Below are 12471 nucleotides of genomic sequence, written 5' to 3'. Positions count from 1 at the left end.
CTGGTGAGAGAAGCGCGACAACCCCTGTATATCATTAACCTGCTTAGTCCAGTTTGCATTCTGACGCCCTTCGTGTATGCAGGGACGTATAATGCAGTCTATATACTGTCCCTGGTGTATGTGATCGTGTAAATTGCTTTGTGTACAAGGTTAATTCAGCTTTTGATTAAAAGTGTGCCGATGTCAGCCAATAAGCGGCACACGTACTTTAACATATAATAAAGCAGATGATTACGTCAGCAATCACAACAAATATATATATATAAAAAAAATGAAAATCCGCTTGATATATATATATTTGGACACTAATTTATAAAGTCTCAATTTCGATTACTGTAGTTAGCCACTTTTTCGCTGGATGTATATACTTGTGGAGTATAGATCGAAATTAAAAGTTTCGCGTAAACGATTATTTCTGAATAATATAAGGCAAAGCGCAAGTTGATGTCTTCGCGAAAGTTACTGTACATACTGCACAATACGCAATCAATGGCAATGTACAATGTAGTATGTAGAAATGCTTTTAGTTGATTTTGTTAAAATAATAACAACAAAAAAATGAAATGAAAAAAACCCCATATATCATAATGTAGTATATTTTCAATCAAGTAAGTTGATCAGAAACTGAAGGATGGTCATGTAGCCTCTATGATTATTGCTTATTTTCCTTTCTATTTCTGACTTGAGCAAGTCTACAGGCTATACACCTGTTACTTGTGTTCAAGTCCATAGGCAAGACAATAATCATTTTTACTGAAAACCAGCCTTAAGATTACTGCATTGATAATTTATATATGTCATATTTAACTTCAAATAACGCTGGAAACTGCATATTCATAAGGATATGATATTATGTAACTTTATAAGTATGAAGTAAAAAAAAAAAAAAAAAACTTGCTCAAATAGGATGCTATCGGTGATGACACTATTTGCACACATATTTACCTTATAAACATACTATGGTCGTATCCTTCATTACACCACGTACATCCGGGACACTTTCACAAATAACGACAATAAATTTACTAACAAACACCTGAATTTCCCACCGAATTACACATATGTGCGTGTGTTCTCACGACTGTAGGGCATGGCATGCTTAAACTTTGGACCTTGTTAAGAACATATCCACGTGCCTTCCTCGTGATCAGCCTACCCGTGCCCTTTTAAAGTACGGAATTACCAAAGACTGGATCTTTATAGCTTAGGATAGCAACATTTTTTCAATTTTATAAGTTAAAATATCTTCGAGTGTGGAGAAAAAAAATCCTTAAAACAATTAATTAAAATTGAATAAACATAACAGATTTGTGTCGTTATTTCGTGTTTAACAATGCACGTTCGTTTATTTGGTGTTTACTTAGTAAAAAATATTCACTATTTACTGAATGTTTGCATAAATGTACATGTACCTGATTGGTAAAAACGAAAAGACAGAATGTTTTTATGCTAGTATATTAATATTTTATAAACATAAATGCATTTCAAAGATCTATCTCTGTTCTATCGTCCCTAGCCATAAGCATAAACTATAATGTGTTAAGGGGGCATAATTTCGCGATTCCGACAAAAATCACATTTACATTTACTGTACATTGTACAAATATACATCCTTAATTCTAACACAGGCCACGTGCATCAGGTGTAATATATGAATATATCTCAAAAATCACATACATCATGTATGTCCAGTGACATGTAGCATAAATCTTTCAGTCTAAAAAGAATTATCGGTAAAATGTGTACATTAGCATACGTACAGTACCATCTGTAAACTATACCAATGACATTTGTTATTAATAAGTGACAGTTCCCATTACTGGACCAGTCTTAATAAACCCGTTCTCAGGCCTAATTTCTTATTTCAGTTATAAATTAATAAAAACAATCTTACTTTGTCAATGATTTGGAAAAAAATTAAAGAGACTTAATGCTGAATTGTGTTTTCAATGTTTATATTTGACTTTTTGATACAAGAAAGTTGGTTTGAGCACAGAACGGTTTCATGAATAAGGGCCCTGGTTTACAAAATTTCCATGTGGGCCATTCTATTTCTCAACTGTTGCTGGGTAAACCGTCATATAACGACATATCTTTAACCTAACACCCATGTCAATTAAGTTTACTGTACGGGTATATATATGGTAGATTTTATGAGCACACACCTCCACATATACATGTAGCACATCCTTTGAATTCAATGTACCAGCCTTTCCTCACATCTTTGGGGTATTTCTTCATACATCGCATTCTTGTTACAGTCATAACATATATAATATATCCATTTGGCGGCACGAAACGAGACACTTTCATTTCCATAATAATACCAGAAGTATCCAGATAAACGCGCCCAACGTCGTAACTGAAAGACGGTTGGCCAGTCTGTCGACAATTGGTGAAATTTCGCTCGGTGATGCAAGAGAACGCAATGCTGATGAAATCCTGCGCTCTGAAAAGCGCTTGTGAGAGAAGCGCGACAACTCCTGTATATGTTGGTATATCAATTCGGCTATTACATATAGCGTCCATATCCAGGCTGCGGGCGCTATATATTTCGATCATAAATGTAGCGATAGAACTTAAATCTCGTGTGATTTGCAACATTTTAAGTAAATGTATGACGTCATGTAAATTGCGTTATGGCCAATTTGCACTTTATGATAAAGTACATTTTTTGTATATAAAGCTAAATTTCGAACACTAGGGGTAACTACGTATATATACTGTACATTAGATTTTGTGATATTCATTTTCGCCTATTACATCGTTTAATGCATCGCTTTGCAAATTTTATGTGAAGAGCTATCTATACATAATTTACGAAATACGCATTTACGAGTCTCGATCAAGTGCCTTGCCATCGACAACTAGCACGTCAGAATCACGTTCAGTCATTGTTTTTGTTGATTTTGTTTAATAAAAAATGTATAGAAAAATAGATCTTTTGTTTATTTGAATCAAATAGATGAATCAAAGACTATTGTAGAATTGCTGTCTGTCTCGGCGATTATCACTCCTTTTCCTTTCTATATATTGACTTGCGCAAGTATAGACTACTTATTGGACCTGTTCATAACCATAGACATGAAAATAATCCTATAAACTGCAAAAACAAGTCTTTAACTAATACACATATATATTTAAATCCTTGATTGATGGTTACAGAGACCGGGGAATTTCTTCCATCTATATTTGGATCTCAACTGACTTGTTAGGCTATATTTACACGTTTTAGAGGTTTAGATCAATTTTCGGTAAAAATGCCACCCCAATTACGGTTTCCTCTATAACAAATTATCTGTTCTTTGTGACAATGCTTTAAATCTCAAATGTATCTAAGAACTACCCATTAATGTTGATTTTACGTAACTACATTTATGTAAGCATAATTGACAATAGATAAACATATAGACATTACTAACATAGAGGCACGTTCTTATATGACCTTTACTTTTAATAGTACGCCTAAACTTTTAAAACAAAACTGAAACCAAATGAAACGTAAGATTAATATCGTAAACTTAAAAAAACACTTGTTGACTTACACTTTTATCAGTGGTGAATATTTTTGACCATATTTACCTAATATATACATGTATATAGTTACATCCTCCATGCTGCGACACCACGTACTAGCCAACACCTTTACCCTACTACCGAATATTAGGTGTACATGAATGTGATCTTGTTCTAACGACAATAGAACATGACATGGCTATACTTTGGACCACGCAGTTAAAGAACACCATCACGTGCCTGTCTCGTGATCAGTCTACCCGTACAGTTATAATTATATGACCATGTATGGAACGAAAACGTACATATATTATACATGTATTAACTGGTACGTTAACGCTTACAGTCGGTCTTTTTCGAGAAATTCAATATTGCTATTATTTTGATTGGAAAATATAATCAATTACAACTGAGTTTTCAATAAACAATTCATAAAGATAAAATTTTGTCCATTTTTGAAGCCATGATCGTCTGTTTAGGGCTTATTTAGTACACAGACAGGTAAGTTTTTTAAAGGGTGTATTTACCACACAAACTGACTATACCTGTATATCCTTTGATCATTTAAATAAAATGTCCTTTCAAGACACACAAATGTACGGTTGACGGAAATAGGTTAACATATAAATTGTATATGATACACGTAACACATACAAGTGATACGGCAACACGTACATGTTATATGTCAACACATACAGGTGATACGGCAACACGTACATGTAATATATCAACACATATGTTATATGTCAACACATGCAGGTGATATATCAACACATACATGTTATATGACGACACATACATGTTATATGTCAACACATACAAGTTATATGTCAACACATACATGTTATATATCAACACATACATGTTATATATCAACACATACATGTTAATGACAACACATACAGTTTATATGACAACACATACAAGTTATATGACAACACATACAGGTGATATGACAACACATACATGTTATATGTGAACACATACATGTTATATGTCAACACATACATGTTATATGACAACACAAACATGTTATATGTCAACACATACAAGTTATATGTCAACACATACAGGTGATATATCAACACATACATGTTATATGACAACACAAACATGTTATATGACAACACATACAAGTTATATGACAACACATGCAGGTGATATATCAACACATACATGTTATATATCAACACATACATGTTATATGACGACACATACAGTTTATATGACAACACAAACAGTTTATATGTCAAAACATACAAGTTATATGTCAACACATACATGTTATATATCAACACATACATGTTATATGTCAACACATACATGTTATATATCAACACAAACATGTTAATGACAACACATACAGTTTATATGACAACACATAAAGTTATATGACAACACATACAGGTGATATGACAACACATACAGGTGATTTGACAACACATACATGTTATATGTCAACACATACAAGTTATATATCAACACATGCAGGTGATATATCAACACATACATGTTATATGACAACACATACAGTTTATATGACAACACATACAAGTTATATGTCAACACATACATGTTATATGTCAACACATACATGTTATATGACAACACATACATGTTATATGTCAACACATACATGTTATATGACGACACATAGAGTTTATATGTCAACACATACAGGTTATATGACGACACATACAGTTTATGTATCAACACATACAGTTTATATGTTAACACATACATGTTATATATCAACACATACATGTTATATGTCAACACATACATGTTATATGACGACACATACAGTTCATATGTCAACACATACAGGTTATATGTCAACAAGTACGTGTTATATATCAACACATACATGTTATATGTCAACATATACCTGTTATATTAGGACACATAGAGTTTATATGTCAACACATAGAGTTTATATGTCAACACATACAAGTTATATGTCAACACAAACATGTTATATGACAACACATAGAGTTTATATGTCAACACATACAGGTTATATGTCAACACATACATGTAATATATCAACACATACAGTTTATATATCAACACATACAGTTTATATATCAACACATACATGTATGACGACACATACAGTTTATATGACAACACATACAGTTTATATGTCAACACATACATGTCTTATGACAACACATACATATTATATGATAACACATAAAGGTGATATGAAAACACACACATATTATATGACAACACATACATGTTATATGACAACACATACAGGTGATATTACAACACATACATGTTATATGTCAACACATACATGTTATATGACATCACATACATTTTATATGTTAACACATACATGTTATATGACAACACATACAGGTGATATTACAACACATACATGTTATATGTCAACACATACATGTTATATGACATCACATACATGTTATATGTTAACACATATATGTTATATGACAACACATACAGGTGATATGACAACACATACAGGTGATATGACAACACATACATGTCATATGACAACACATACATATTATATGACAACACATACATATTATATGACAACACATAAAGTTGATATGAAAACACACACATATTATATGACAACACATACATGTTATATGACAACACATACAGGTGATATTACAACACATACAAGTTATATGTCAGCAAATACATGTTATATGACGACACATAGAGGTTATATGACAACACATACAGGTTATATGACAACACATACATGTTATATGACAACACATACATATTATATGACAAAACATATATGTTATATGACAACACATACAGGTGATATTACAACACATACCGGTGATATGACAACACATACAGGTGATATGATAACGCATACATGTTAAGTTTATACAATATAACCAGAACGTTGTCCAGACTGTTTAACATGAAATAATGTCAATTTATTGCGCGAAAAATTGGATGAAAAACATTCGTATGTAAATGTTGTTACGGACAGAGAATGAGGGGTAGCCTGGCGTATTATTCATTGTTTTAGGTAGGGAAAGAAATCAATTGATGGAATCGAATGTTTGATCTGAAACCAAAGAAGAAATAATTTATACATAAAACAAAGTAAAACTCAATGGGTAGTATATTTAGCTGTACATGTATTTTTCATAACTATCGAATCATACAATGTATTACAATATGTACGTACTTGAATTCATGATCAGCGTCAACTCAAAACATACTTAAAATTCCAGGGTGTACGCTCACGTGCGTTCACTGCATATGCAAATGATTTAGTATTGTAACCCTTTATCATATATTGTATTACACGAAATTATAAGCAATAACTAAAATCATGTGTAACTCATGTGTGAATTTTCTTAACTTTATTTAACCGGAAGGAAACACAAATATAACACGTGCCGGAAAAGGCACCTGCTAGGATATGACAACAATTCATATCACGGATAACCTTATATCAAATAGTGTTATTGTGACACCAGTATTTCACATTATATAACCTTTATTTATCGTTATATCATCTACATGTGAAATAATATAATTTTGAATGTTATGTGTCATCATATCACCTGTATAGTTTGTGTAGTTATATCACCTGAACGTATTGTTATATTACCTGTATGTGTTGTTATATCACCTGCATGTGTTGTTATATAACATGTAATGGTTGTCATATATCCTGTTTGTGTAGTTATATCACCTGTACGTGTTGTCATATAACCTGTATGTGTCTTTATATCACCTGTACATGTTGTCATATGACCTGTTTGTGTAGTCAAATCACCTGTACGTGTTATTATATTACCTGTATGTGTCGTTATAGCATCTGTATGTGTTATTATGTCATCTGTACGTGTTGTTATATCACATGTACGTCTTGTCATATAACCTGTATGTGTCTTTATATCACCTTTACATGTTGTCATATGACCTGTTTGTGTAGTTAAATCACCTGTACGTTTTATTATATTACCTGTATGTGTCGTTATAGCATCTGTATATGTTATTATGTCATCTGTACGTGTTGTTATATCACATGTACGTGTTGTCATATAACCTGTATGTGTCTTTGACCTGTTTGTGTAGTTAAATCACCTGTACGTGTTTTTATATTACCAGTATGTGTCGTTATAGCATCTGTATGTGTTATTATATTACCTTTATGTGTTGTTATATCATATGTTTGTGTTGTTATATTACATGTACGTGTTGTTATATCACCTGCTTGTGCCGTCATATCATCTGTATATGTTGTTATATCACCAGTATGAGCTGTCATGTCAACTGTATTTGTTGTTATATCACCAGTATGAGCTGTCATGTCAATTGTATGTGTTGTTTTATCACCTATATGTGCTCTTAAATAGTGTTGTCCAAGTCACAGGGACATGAGAATTTGCTACAGGTATATTTGGACCTAAACTAAGGTGTTAAGAGAAGTGTGCCAAACACACAGCGCTTAGCTGCATAGTGAGGTATAATATACGAGTTACCTCGCTTCTCTCTATAAGTACAGTGCACATTTTTCTCATATTGAGTAAGAGCTCTTGATGAATTGAGATAATAAAGAATTAACACAACTACTAAAAGCAATTCGTTGAAAGGACTGAAGTTGATTTAGGAATGAGGGAACAACATTATAAAGATCAACTAGTGTGTCAGACAGTGTAAATAAACTGCATTTATTCTGAAATACCTTTCCCAACAATCAACGTAAAATACCGTATACATCTCACTTCGTTTCCTGTGCTTCGTTTCACGACGTTCAGTGCATTTACAGCTGTTTTTACTCTCTTAACATGGTATCGCTTTAAATCAGCTTCTATCTAACCGTTTTAACCTTAAACATTTTGACTTTAGCGTCTTAGATGAAATGAAACTGTGCCAATTTGTTCAAAGTAGGAATAGTCTAACGACAATTTAACGCATTTTTTTCATCTTATGCAAGTACAAATATATTGAAACTTTGAAAAAGAATGCATGTATCCGGTTATAAATGATCATGTGAAATCAGTTAGCATGTTTTTAGTATTTATTTATGTTGTAGTTTCGGGTTGATATTTCTCTATTGAGTCTTCTGTTAATTGGTCTATTAATTAAATCTTTTCATCGATTTGTCGGTCTGCATTTGTCTGTCTGAATCGGTCTGTATCGGCCTTCCCTTGCCTCTCTCCCCAGAGGCTTACATTCCTGAAAATCGAATCCCGACTCTACACTCTAGACTCGCGACTCCTAGCTCCCTATAGAATTCTCCCAATGTACTTTAACAATATATACAGTATTAACTATTCATGATTAGGTACCACCCACTGCACATAAGTAATAGGGCACGTGCAGCAATTTAATCTAACTTCTAATTTAACCTCTAAACAAACGTTCCCCCAACCGAAAAAATAATACTAGATGTACCATATTGGAATGACAGTTACCCCTGTCTGCTTTGATAGCTCACACTCTCGTTCCTATCTCTTTGTCATCCATTACTGACCCGGTAACCACCAGATGGGTAGCCCTATATATAGCACTATCTACAATTCAACAGTCTCCCTGTCGGTTACTGCACGGTGTTACCCAAATCGTAAGATTTGAACTCAAATGTATGTTTGACCAAAGTGCTGCTCGCTATATACACGTATAAACTTTATTTATTTTACAACAATTATTAAACAAGTTATTTAAACATAAAAAGGAGAAAACCAATGTTTTCGGACAGGTGACCGCGCAAACCTTTACACGTCCGATCGGGGAATCGAACCCCGGTCGCCTTCGTGAAAGCTAAGTGAGCTATCCACTGCGCCACCGGACCACCTGCTCTCTATTGATACCTACTATCCTACTTGTTATTAGAGTGTTTCATTCTTAATCATTTATTACCTAATTAACAGCCAATTTTGTTACATACCTTTATCATCAAGACTATAGTCTAGCATTCGTAATCCGAAAACAAAATGCGATTTGTTAATTATGTCCATATATACAGGCAGGTTTATGCATTTATAACACAATCAAATATATGTCTATAAAGCTCCCCATTGTCCTATACCTAAGGGACACATACAGGTATTTTTTTTATTAAGCAGTCACTGAAATTCCACAGTAATCAAATGATAATTTCTAACAGGTATTTCAAATAACAGTGCCAATCACTTGAAACACTCTTTCCCTAGTAACTAATTGATAAACAAGTTAACTGTCCATATATATTTGTGATGAGTTAACAACACATGTAGCTATATATCACGATTCAAACTAACAATCGTTATATACTATCGCTCACTGCACAGCTATAGATCACTATTCAAACTAACAATCGCTATATACTATCGTATACAACACAGCTAGCTATAGATCACGATTCAAACTAACAATCGCTATATACTATCGTTCACAACACAGATATAGATCACTATTCAAACTAACAATCGCTATATAATATCGTTCACAACACAGCTATAGATCACTATTCGAACTAACAATCGCTATATACTATCGTTCACAACCCAGCTATAGATCACTATTCAAACTAATTATCGATATATACTATCGTTCACAACACAGCTATAGATCACGATTCAAACCAACAATCGCTATATACTATCGTTCACAACACAGATATAGATCACTATTCAAACTAACAATCGCTATATACTTTCGTTCACAACAAAGCTATAGATCACTATTCAAACTAACAATCGTTATATACTATCGTTCACAACACAGCTATAGATCGCGATTCAAACTAACAACCGCTATATACTATCGTTCACAACACAGCTATAAATCACGATTCAAACTAATTATCGCTATATACTATCGTACACAACACAGCTATAGATCGCGATTCAAACTAACAATCAGTATATACTATCGTTCACAACACAGCTATAGATCACGATTCAAACTGACAATCGTTATATACTATCGTTCACAACACAGCTATAGATCAAGATTCAAACTCACAATCGTTATATACTATCGTTCACAACACAGGTATAGATCACGATTCAAACTAACAATCGCTATATAATATCGTTCACAACACAGCTATAGATCACTATTCGAACTGACAATCAGTATATCCTATCGTTCACAACACAGCTATAGATCACGATTCAAACTAATTATCGCTATATACTATCGTACACAACACAGCTATAGATCGCGATTCAAACTAACAACCGCTATATACTATCGTTCACAACACAGCTATAGATCGCGATTCAAACTAACAACCGCTATATACTATCGTTCACAACACAGCTATAGATAACGATTCAAACTAACAATCGTTATATACTATCGCTCACTGCACAGCTATAGATCACTATTCAAACTAACAATCGTTATATGCTATCGTTCACAACACAGCTATAGATCACGATTCAAACTGACAATCGTTATATACTATCGTTCACAACACAGCAATAGATCACGATTCAAACTAACAATCGCTATATACTTTCGTTCACAACAAAGCTATAGATCACTATTCAAACTAACAATCGTTATATGCTATCGTTCACAACACAGCTATAGATCACGATTCAAACTCACAATCTTTATATACTATCGTTCACAACACAGCTATATTTCACGATTCAAACTAACAATCGCTATATACTATCGATCACAACAAAGCTATAGATCACGATTCAAACTAACAAACGCTATATACTATCGTTCACAACACAGATATAGATCACTATTCAAACTAACAATCGCTATATACTTTCGTTCACAACAAAGCTATAGATCACTATTCAAACTAACAATCGTTATATCCTATCGTTCACAACACAGCTATAGATCACGATTCAAACTCACAATCGTTTTATACTATCGTTCACAACACAGCTATAGATCACGATTCAAACTCACAATCGTTTTATACTATCGTTCACAACACAGCTATAGATCACGATTCAAACTCACAATCTTTATATACTATCGTTCACAACACAGCTATATTTCACGATTCAAACTAACAATCGCTATATACTATCTTTCACAACACAGCTATATATCACGATTCAAACTAACAATCGTTATATACTATCGTTCAAAACACAGCTATATATCACGATTCAAACTAACAATCGCTATATACTATCGTTCACAACATAACAATTCTACATGGTTCCTAAAATAATCCATGATATGTCATATCCAGTTAAACACTAGCAGTGACGATGATATTCGCGTTCTTATTTTTGTCTTCCAGGATCCAAACCCAATGCACATCGGTATCAGTTTTAATATTGGCTACGCACAAAAAGATACTTTCGCATAGTGGTCATTGCCAAGTGCACCAATAATGTCACAGCCGCGGACGGTACAGCCTCCACATTTCTCCAGTTTCCCAAGGAACCTACCCTGTTTCTTATCTCAGATGATGAAGACGGTAATCTCCCTTTCCTGAAGAAACAACCATCCTTCCCGTGTCCCGTTAACGGCATCATCTCAAGTCAAAACCATGACTTTCTCTGTGCTATTTCCTAAATCCACAGGTGACTTCCTGCTGTCTATAACAACATTGAATTACACCGTGACAGATATTGGTACTTATTGCCAGCCCTCCAACCAAGATGACAGTTCTTACATGTAATAAGCAAAATTATTGAAACCGCTCGAAATCCTGGCCACGGCCCCCAAAAAACAACCGTTCGTTACACAGCATACGGAACAACACATGTGGACTTAGCGCGACAGGCAGATACCATACCCCTAAATCTTGTAGTAGGCTCTATGTACAAGATCTCCAAATCTAAGTAAAATGTCCCTTTTAGCATAGTTCCGGAACATGAAAGCAAATCTACCTGCACACAGATTATATAGAGTTACAATGCAACATCAAACACATAAAGCACACAAAGGGCTGTACCGGGCCATTCCAGGGCCATTACAGGCTCCACTGGTCGAGGCCTGCCTTGGCCTCTCACTGCAGGGGCT

Source organism: Mizuhopecten yessoensis, unplaced genomic scaffold, assembly GCF_002113885.1.
Source record: "Mizuhopecten yessoensis strain PY_sf001 unplaced genomic scaffold, ASM211388v2 scaffold8035, whole genome shotgun sequence".
In the NCBI taxonomy this organism is placed as follows: Eukaryota; Metazoa; Mollusca; class Bivalvia; order Pectinida; family Pectinidae; genus Mizuhopecten; species Mizuhopecten yessoensis.
The sequence above is the reverse complement of the archived record's forward strand: the minus strand, read 5'-3'. Positions refer to the sequence as shown.